This window comes from Onthophagus taurus, chromosome 11 (genome assembly GCF_036711975.1).
Source record: "Onthophagus taurus isolate NC chromosome 11, IU_Otau_3.0, whole genome shotgun sequence".
Lineage (NCBI taxonomy): Eukaryota > Metazoa > Arthropoda > Insecta > Coleoptera > Scarabaeidae > Onthophagus > Onthophagus taurus.
In genome coordinates this window covers 7,373,087-7,383,508 of record NC_091976.1, presented here as the reverse complement: position 1 = coordinate 7,383,508, position 10,422 = coordinate 7,373,087, and the positions used below count along the sequence as shown (strand labels likewise).

Genomic DNA, 10,422 nt, shown 5'->3' with positions numbered 1-10,422 from the left:
ACGAGGCGCTACAATATGATCACCTCGACTTAGTTAAACGATCTACAGGAAATTTCATATCACTCGCAATATATGAATGCAGTAATCATAGATACGAAACTAGTATGCACTTGCACTGTCCCGCATAAAATGCAACATAGCATAATAGTACAGGAATTGTTCTAGTGATAGTGTAAAACTATAACTAACACGCACGTTTCTTAAGACGGCTAAACCCAAATGATTCTAGGTCTTGTGTTACTTCTAGTGATAGTACTATAGTCTGTTTTTAAACCAGGAGGAGTGAATCCGGAAGTTAGGATTTACACTTGGAAATATCACCAGAAAATATCACTAGATATTTTAGCGGTAAATTTAAATTAATAATTATTATTTATTTTATTACTTATTAGTGTATTTATTTTCGTTTGTTATCGTCAACACTAAACATACAAATTAACATTGAAGTTATGAGTGTATTTATTTTAAAATATGTATAATTTTACAAAAGTAAATAAAATAAAATGAAATGAAACTGTCGAATGATCAATAACCTAACCGTCAAATTCAAAATTGCCTGTGTGTGAACCTTGCTCGCATTCAACCAATCACGTGCAAGGTCAATTTGGTGAGAAATTTAAAATGCTCCTCTTGGTTTAAAAACAGACTATAGTGTAAAACTAGACATAGTGATATTTTATGCTAACTACCGCTACCTACCACCTATCAGCAGTCTTAACGGAGGTACGGCTAAACGGAATGTTTCTAGTTCTAGGTCTAGTACTAGTTCTAGTGCTAGTGTTAATCTAGTTTCATTTGTTATTCAGTGCTAGATTGTTGTATATTTTTCTTGAACTAAAAATAGAACTAACGCTAGACCTAGAACTAGAAACATTCGAGTTTAGCCGTCTTAAGAAACATACGGCTAAACCCGGCTGTTTTTGGTTCTAGGTCTAGTGTTAGTTCTAGTTTTACACTAGCACTATCACTAGAACTAGCACAAGACCTAGAACTAGAATCATTCGGGTTTAGCCGTCTTGAGAGAAGTGCGGCTAAATCCGAATGTTTCTAGGTTTTGTGTTAGTTTTAGTGATAGTGCTAGTGCAAAACTAGAACTAACACTAGACCGAGAACTAGAAACATTCGGATTAAGCCGCACGTCTGTCAAGACGGCTAAACCCGAATGATTCTAGTGCTAGGTCTTGTGTTGGTTCCAGTAATAGTACTAGTGTAAAACTAGAACTAACTTTTTTTCATTAGATGATATTGACTTAAAATTGTGAGAATTTTTTTATTATAATATAGTTAATAACATATTCAAAGAAGGAGGGCCATAATGAACCATACATGGAGATATAACAAAAATTCTTCAATTAAAACTGGCAACTTCATTTTCTCTTGATTTTTTTATAAAACTTGGTATTGGTGAGATCTCTTGGAGTGCTGATTACAAACTGAGGTCAGAATTTAAACTTTTCAAAAATCAAGAAGGCGAATACAATATAGAGAACTAAAATTGCAAGAAAAAGGATAATTTACGCTAAGCTTGATATCCAGGAAGTTTTTGAGATCATTGATGGCTGGTACAGGAAGTCTTCCAGCGCACACTGTAAAAGTAGACAGAGTAGTTCAAGGAAGTGGGATGTCCAACACCGGGAACGTGTCCCGCCGATTTTTTTAAGCATGTAGATGAAGCCGCTGCTACTACAGGAGTTGATATGCGATTAACATCTAAATTTGGATCTATTCTTCAGGTATTTATAAAACAACTTCCTCAAATTGTTCTCTATGACAATGACAAAAAAAAATTTAAAGAAAACACATTTACTTATGATACTCCAAACAATTTGTGGAGCTATATGGTTGGTACATGATGCCCCAGCCTGATCCCAGCCTTTAGCCATAAAACATTCTCTTATTGCAATAGGGTAGTTTTCAGGAAGTTCTCATATATAAAAACTTGTGAAGATTTAGTTCATATGCTTTTAATATCATCGGATCATCAACCATTACACTGTTATTACCGGCCTTAGGACGTTCCAGAAAGTCCCATTGAAGAAGGTAGGCAAAGGAGCTGGTTGATCACGGATTCAATGGAAGAGGATATAGTTGATGAGCAGCATAGCGATGCGGGGAAGGATTCTCCAAGCGAATCGGAAGATGATTCGGATTTTGAATCTTTATAAAAATAGTTCTTCTTTTTACTAGACACTAAATTAGCATTTGTTTTATCTTTCCATTTTACTTCATACTAATTTTTCCTTAAAGAATAAGTGAAAAACCTCAAAATTCTGTTGAACTAAAATACCTACTTTTTCCTTCATAGCTATTCTAATCGTTTAGCCCTTGTCCAGCTAGAATCGGGATTCAGCCCTGTGTGGGCCTCAAGCGACCTCAGCTGTGTTAATCAAAAGATCTACAACTTCGCTTAATAACGCCGAGGCTGCGTGGTCGAGGCGCCACAATATGATGACCAGTTTCAGCTTCATATAACCTTAACCACTACGCCTAGACCGCAAACGACCTTAGGTTAGTTAGTCAAAAGATCTATAACTTTGCTACAGCCGAAGACGTTTGCTGCCTAGGCTCACTGATTAAGATTATATGAACCTGAACCTAGTCAATCAGTTTTAGGTTGATACAATGTTCAACATGTATGATTTCATCTACAACTTCTAATATGTATTTTTGAGAAGCTGTAATATTGCAATGTATGAATGCAATTGATCGATCACGATAAATTTGCTAAACTGTATATGTCACAGGTGAACCGTGCATTTCAGTTAATGTACACATTAGCCAGTCAATGTATACATTAACGTAACATTTTAGTGAAAGTATTTATCAGTCATAGAGTGTATACATTTACTAGCGAATGTGTACATAAACTGCGCAGTGTATGAATTTGCTAACAGATGTTAGTAAAAGTTATAACAAAGAAAATTTACGGTATTAGTAGTAAGTAAGTATAGTGGTAACCATTTTTTGGGTTGGGTTGGGTTCCGGCTCCCCCAAATCGGTATGTATGAAATAATACAATATATAAAAGCCTAAAGGGAGTCCTATGTCATGGATTAAAACTGAGGGATGAGAAGTACTTCGTGGCGGAGGAAGATGAGAGACGAGAATGTGAAGAGCTAGAGTAAACGTACTTTAAGCTTTAACTGGGCGTCATTAGTAATTGTATACATCAACTAGTAAAAGTTTACATTTCGTATTTTATATACACATTAACTAGATAAATTAGTTAATGTATGCATTGACTAGACAATGTGTACATTCACGGAATGAATGCTTTAACTGTAACATATACAACAAAAACAATAAATTTTCAAACTCAACTATTTATCAGATACATAAAAAAAAATCCCGTAATTTTCTGTATGAATAAATTAATTTTCTGATAAATAAAACTACATTGTAACATAAAAGAAATTCCTAACATATTTTCCTAGTACCCTCCTTATCGCTCCAACTATTTTTAAACCACAAGCTACTTTTAGTCATTTACTCAGAACTAAAAAAAATCCTTACGTAACATTAAAGGTTAAAGTGAAAATAAAATTACAATAGAAATTAAATTTAAATTAGAATTATCTTTAAGCGCCAGATTTATGAATCATCGGCGTCAATCCACGGCACACACAGGCGCCGCATTCCTAGTGCTACCGTAAACGAGGCCCCCTCAAATTGACAATAATAGAAATGGGCGTGCTTTGTGAGAGAAACGAACCGACAACGATGAAAACGCCAACGAGAACGAGACTGAGCTAAGGCACTATACTATTTAGCGACGAGCGAGCTGAAAACGAGCGAAAACGAACGGAATGGTACGCGACCTTGCAATGCCACACGATTTTATATAGAAGGTAACGCGTAAAACTATACTTCTATTATTATTACAACTCAAATTTTATATCAGTAAAAGATTTTTTTTTAATATTATTGGATAATAGGTGGATTAGGTGAATGATATTTGAAGTTCTAATCCCGTTGGATTTTAATTTCAAGTGGTTGTTATTGTAATATTGTTTTTCCTAGTATCATATGGTTTGGTGCGGCGCCAAACAGCTGTTTGCAATGTTTTGATGAAGCAACACGAACGACAACGGTTCGATAACGTTACAAATAGATAACGTTAATGTTACTCCATCACGTTACGAAACTAAAAACTAAATCGGAACAACTTATTTTGTACTAAAATTAGAAACGGAAAAGCTAAAAAAGTCCCAATTAACCCAACCTCGTTAAAAAATGAAAATAAATTAAGACCTCGTTTATAACTCTCTATTTAATTAATCAATAATTGATTACCAATTTATTTTTAATTTGATCCAAAAACATCTAGAAGATATATAAAAATCGAGTGAAAATATTTCAAGAAATTACTGCGCAGTTTCAACCCCCTCTATATATTTTCCAAGGGCGACAAGGATACGACCCTTTTCGTCCTTTTCGAGTCTGCTGCGTAGTAGAGTATACGAGAGAGTATCGATTTTACGAGGCAGTTTGTGTATGCCAATGAAGGGAGAACAGAGGAGGATGAGAGAAGAGACCACGATACTACGCCACAAAATTACTGGGACGATTTTTTATTCAGAATGAACCAGGAAATACTACCATTAAAAATCTTTACAAAACGAAATAAATAAAACTAAAAATAGAAGAAAAATAAAAAGATATAGAGAATAAAAACGAAAAGAATAAAGAAGAAAAGTTTCTTTCAACACAAAAGATCTTTCTAAATTTTTCAAAGAAACAAATTTAAATCCTTTTCAAAAATTTAAACTTGACCTGGGTGTACACAAAAAAGTTTTTGACACAATAGGTTTGAGTAAAACCCAGGTCAATTCGCCCTATTTTAAGCGTTACTCCTTGTATGTAGAAACAAAAAAAAATTTTCAAAAGATTTTATAAATTCAAAGAAGAAATTTTAGAAAATTCTGTAAATTAATAAGAAAACCTAGTAAAAATGATGGCAAAATACTAATTTTTAAAAAATTATAAAAAAAAACAAACTTAAATATAAAGAAAGGAGTATTAAAGGAGTTCAAAAGGCCTTTTAGGGTGTGGTTATTAAAAGCGAGCATTTCGTTAGAATGTAATCGAAGTGAAGTCATTCGAATTTTATACCGATGAATCAGTCCGTGGAGGCGATAAAAATTCCAAGCGAGCCATTTAAAGTATATGAATTAAAGTAAAATCATTCAAAAATTCTACTAAAAAAATTAGTTCAAAAAAAACATTTTATAAAAAAATAAAATTATACAGGGTATCTCACGTAACTGGTTCATTCGGAACTTGTTTTGATAAATTTCCTATTATGTGCCAAACTACAATAAATAAGTATAAGAATGTTTATAAATAATTTGTAGAGAATTAAATTTCCTTTCTGATAATAAAAACTATAGCATTCCATTTAAAATAACGAAGTTATGGTCTACTTCCGGAAGTATATAAAAAAATATTTTAGATCGAAAGTTCCGAATAATAACCAAAATTTCAAATCTCTACGAATAGTGGAACCTAAAAAAGTTCTAACGAACAAGTTACGTGAGACACCCGGTATATAAATCGTTTATTTCTGAAACAACCTAAGTCACTTTTTGGCCATTTTGATTTATCTATATAAACATACAGTTTCGACCATTCCCCGTTGTTTGATGCTGAAAGAACTTATGTGCTGATAACTGTTACCGAATTACAGCCATGTCGCCACAGCCTTTTACTGCTGAAACAACATAAGTCGCTAACTTGGGTTGTTTCTGTTACAAATAATGGTCTGACGTGCCATGCTGTGCTCACACTTAACCTCAAAATAAATTCGCGCTGTTTATCGTTTGTCAAAGTTAATTATTAATAATTATTATGAAGCAAGTTGTTCACGTGACAAAGACAATATACCTATAGAAGCTGCAAAGAAAGAATAATGCTTCTACAATGCTTTAAAAACGACTGCAGAAGAATGTAAAGAACGTTGAGATCTTGCAGCTATTGTATTTGATTACATGCAGAATCTGCAACTGCCACAGATCCCTCTACAAGATCTCTTTTACCTATACCAATTAAGTGTAAGTGTGTTCTGCATGAACAATTTAAAGACAAACAAATCGTTTTTTTTTATATTTACCATGAGGGTGTAGTTGCAAAATGGAGTCACTACATTCGTAATGGAGTATATAGAAAAGTATGTTTCTTTTGATGTAAAAGAGCTCCGATTGCTTTCTGATAATTGTCCAGAACAAAACAAGAATCACTGCATAATAAAAGCATGCTGCAGTATTACCCCTTGCGAAGACAATGTTTTTTGCTATACATTCCACTGAACTTATTGTAACTTCTAGTATGAAAAACGCTTTTACTGTAAAGAAAGTTGCAACAGAAGATATCATAGATTATAAAAACTGGTGGCCAAAATACTACAAGTCTATATGTGCTTCTGATGAAACTGAAAAACATTCTAGAAATGAAAGAATTCTATTTTCAGTGTCAAAATTACACCACTGTATGAAGCAACAAATCTTGGCGTTGTTACGGTCAGTTTAAGCTGACTCATCCCAAAAGAGCAAAGAATATCCAGATACAATTGCCAAAACAAAAAGCTTACAATGATAACTTACCAATATTAGAAACAGAACTTAAAAATATCAAAACATTGCTTCAATGGGTAGAAAACGATTATAATAAACAATTTTACGAAGAAATTCTTGAAAATACCAAGGTCAAGGAGCCCAAACAGACCAAAACTAAGTAACTGTGTCTTATATTAATGTAATGTTATATTTTGTTCTTTCGTTTAATTTGAGAAACAACTTAAGTCAATTTTTTTGACAAAAAATTTTGAGTTTATTAAAACAAATGGAAGATCGTTATTTTGCTTGTATATTACCTAAAGTACAAACCTGTGTTTGTTTTCATATGAATTGTTTTTTTCGTTTCCTGAAAAATTATAAAAAGTGAGTTAAGTTGTTTCAGTAATAAGCATGTTAAAACAAACTGAAAATTTCTATAAATGAAGTTAGAAATCGTAGGAATTTCTGGAACACCTTTTATATAAAAAGTAAAATATTTAAGTTGTGAAAGCTGTAATGAAGCTTTCACAACTTCTTTTTAAAAATGTTATACCGAGCAATATTGAAGACAAAAGAATATGTGTATAATAAACATAATCTATCAATGTGGTTTTGCATAGATAGTATGATAGAAAATGATGTTGCAACTTTACTATATTTCACTTTAAGTATTACTTAAGCATTACTATTTATTTTAAGTAATGTTACATAGTAATTTATACCTATAACAAATCTTTGTGTTATTTACTATTAATGTTTTTAGTATGAACAATTTTCACAACTTTAATTTGTAACTGAATTTGTAAAGAATTTTAAAATTTTTTACCTTAATACTAGACATATTACACTTACATATTAAACGTTAACTCATCGTTGCCAGACAAATGAGGGCGATCGCATTAGAACTATTTCCGTTTACTTCATATTTTATCAAGTTAGTAATTAAGGGAAGATAGTAATAATCTATCTAAAAAAATGAACCAGAGAGTAGGTAGATATTAGAAAAGGAGAAAAAGCTCCAACGATGCCAGAAGAAGGTGAATAAAGAAAAAGGAAAGGCTTCAGAAACAAGCAAGAAGCTAGAAAGAAGAAAGGAGTCACAAACAATTAATATAAAACACCAAGAAAGCCAGAAACCAGAGAAAGTATTAGGTGTGCCGGTATGACTCTGCTGTTTTTTACGGTTTAAGAATACAAAAAACATTATAGTAACCTTTACTTAAATATAATTTCCATTATTAATAATAACATTTTCTGAAAATTTGGATAATTTATGAATGTCATTAAAGAAAAATTTTGATCTTTGAGAACCATCTCTTTGTAAGAGCTAATCAAATCATGATTTTTTCCCACCTTGCTTAGGGACCACATTGGCCAGAACTGTTTATTCTGCTGTAGAATACTGCACGCCGGTATGGATAAACTAAACAGTCCATACACTTAGAAAATCGACATACAACTATACTCGACTATGGGAACAATATCAGGATGCTTTAAATCTACTGCTCTTCACTGGTTACCAACCCTAAGCAATATCGCCACCCCAATACTACGAAGGAGAAAAGCTCTTCTAAACGAGTTAAAGAAAGTAACTGACTAATATATCTTAGATCATGCTGAGGAACAAGCTTGAAGCAACTACAACACATAAACTCTGAGTAGCAAAAAGACTGGGACGCCAAAGCACAATCAGAAATGAAACAACATGTCTTGCCCAACCAAGCAGCAAAAGGATTTTGTATTGGTCATGGAGTATGTGGTGATAGCCTCCACAAATGGGGAGTGTTGCCATCTCAGTGTGACTGCGGAGCTCCAAAACAATCTATCCATTACATTCTGGAGGATTACCGTATTAAATCTTATCGTAGCCAAATTGGATATACAGGATGTTTCTGTAAATCGTGGCATAATGTTAATCACAACTACTATAGTAAAAATTATGACGACTCGTGTAAAAATTTTTGATCTCAACCCATAAATGGCAAAGGTATGGGCCTTCGGAAATGTTTAAACATTAAAACAAACTTTTAACATTTTTTAAACACACGCAAAAAGAGACAACCTCGTTTTTGACAAGTTTTTATAAATAGTAGTAGTAAGTAAAGCAAGTGTTAAATTATTACCGAACGTACGTTAGACCCTAATAGTTGTCTAAAATGGAAAATAATTACAATTTTAGTGAGTAAACATATTCTTTGGGACAATGCTAAACGCAGCGGCGAGACGATATTGCAAAGAATTTCCCAACCGCAGACAACCTGATAAAAAACGTTTCTAAAAATATGTAAATAACGTTAATCAGAAGTCACAGTTCGTATACCTGAACTAGAAGAAAACATGTTGGATTTTGTGGCAGATCGTAGTACTGCTAGTACTATTGATATCTACAGTTCGGACATTTCGGAATATCCAAAAATACGACTTGGTGTGTTCTACACAAACAAGAATTAAAAATTGCTGATCATCCTTTGCGAGTACAGTTTTGTCATACCATGATGGAAAACAATGAAAAATAAAATGTAAATTTTTGGCTCAACTTTGACAGTTCATAGCTCGAAAAAAAGTGTGGCGACCCCTGTATAAGATACTCGGATACAATAAATGACAATCTATTTAACAGCATCTCAAGAGTAATCGTGCCAATTTAAAGCTTTTTTGAATGAACGTAGGCTGGGATATGAGGTTTTAAAGAGCATGGTGAAATTTGCCAAAAAAAGCTTAAAATCAAAATAACTCGAAAACGAAAGACGCTAGGTACCAATAACTTTTATGAAAGTCAACATATTTTTTTACGTACAATTAAAAGGTGTAATAAAAACTATAGCATTCTATTTAAAATAACGAACTTATGGTCTACTTCCGGTAGATCGGAAGTGGCAGCCATCTTGAAAATATTTTAGATCGAACGTTCCGAATGAACAATCCGTGCTAGCAAAATTTCAAAACTGTACGAATAGTGGAACCTAAAAAAGTTCTAACGAACCAGTTACGTGAGACACTCTGTATAGGATGTTCCATTTAAATGAATCATTTTTATGTCAAAAACTGCTAAAATATTGCTTTGAGGGAAAGCTAACTTATTCCATCGAATTTTGCCTAAAAAGTTGCTTTGGAAATGTTTTCACAGAAAGGAAGATTTATTAATAAAAAAAAAGTTATGACGACTTTTCGAAAATGCACTTTTTTCAAAACACCCTGTATCTTTGAAATCGTAAGAGATATCAATATGCGGTTTTCGCCATTAAGTTTCTTATAAAAATCGACCCTCAGACACTGATCTCATTTTTCTGTATTTGTTATAGAAATAGGAGTTTCTTTTTAAAAGTGCCCAATTTGGCTCACCTCTACAGAGTGTCCCAATTTCGTTGTCCGCATAGGCTATCTCCGAAACTAAAAGAGATAGAAAGAAAGTAGCTTACATGTCATGATCTCGTTTTTCAAGAAAATGCTAATGCCGAAAACTCCGAACAACTATCGTCTTTTGTTTTCGCCCTATCAGCAAAAACTGAAAAAATTGCAAAAACTATCTCTGTTAGTTTCGGAGATAGCCTATGCGGGCATCGAAATTGGGACACCCTGTACAACCAAAAGGGAAGAATTTGATCCCCAACTATTCTTATTATGTACTAAGTCGTAGGTTTAAAAACGAACATTTTACTCCATTTCATCCACCTGATATTAAAAATTTTGCAAAAAAAAAAAATGTATACAGGTGTCCGGTATCTTCCGCATCAGAGCATTATAAGGTTGTAGGATACATTATTCTGAAGCGATCTTTGTAATAAATTTTTTTCGAAATGTTTATAATAACCGCACGGGAACTGTTTTTCGACGTCCAATCAAGCAAACCGGCCTCAACCGGACCGCCGCG

General features: G+C 33.1%; 1 protein-coding gene across 1 annotated transcript in view; it reads right to left on the bottom strand.

Annotated features, from left to right (window-relative positions):
* LOC111413431 (transcription factor cropped) overlaps positions 1-10,422 on the bottom strand; it is a 69,893-nt gene that overhangs the window by 54,580 nt on the left and 4,891 nt on the right. The window lies entirely within an intron of this gene.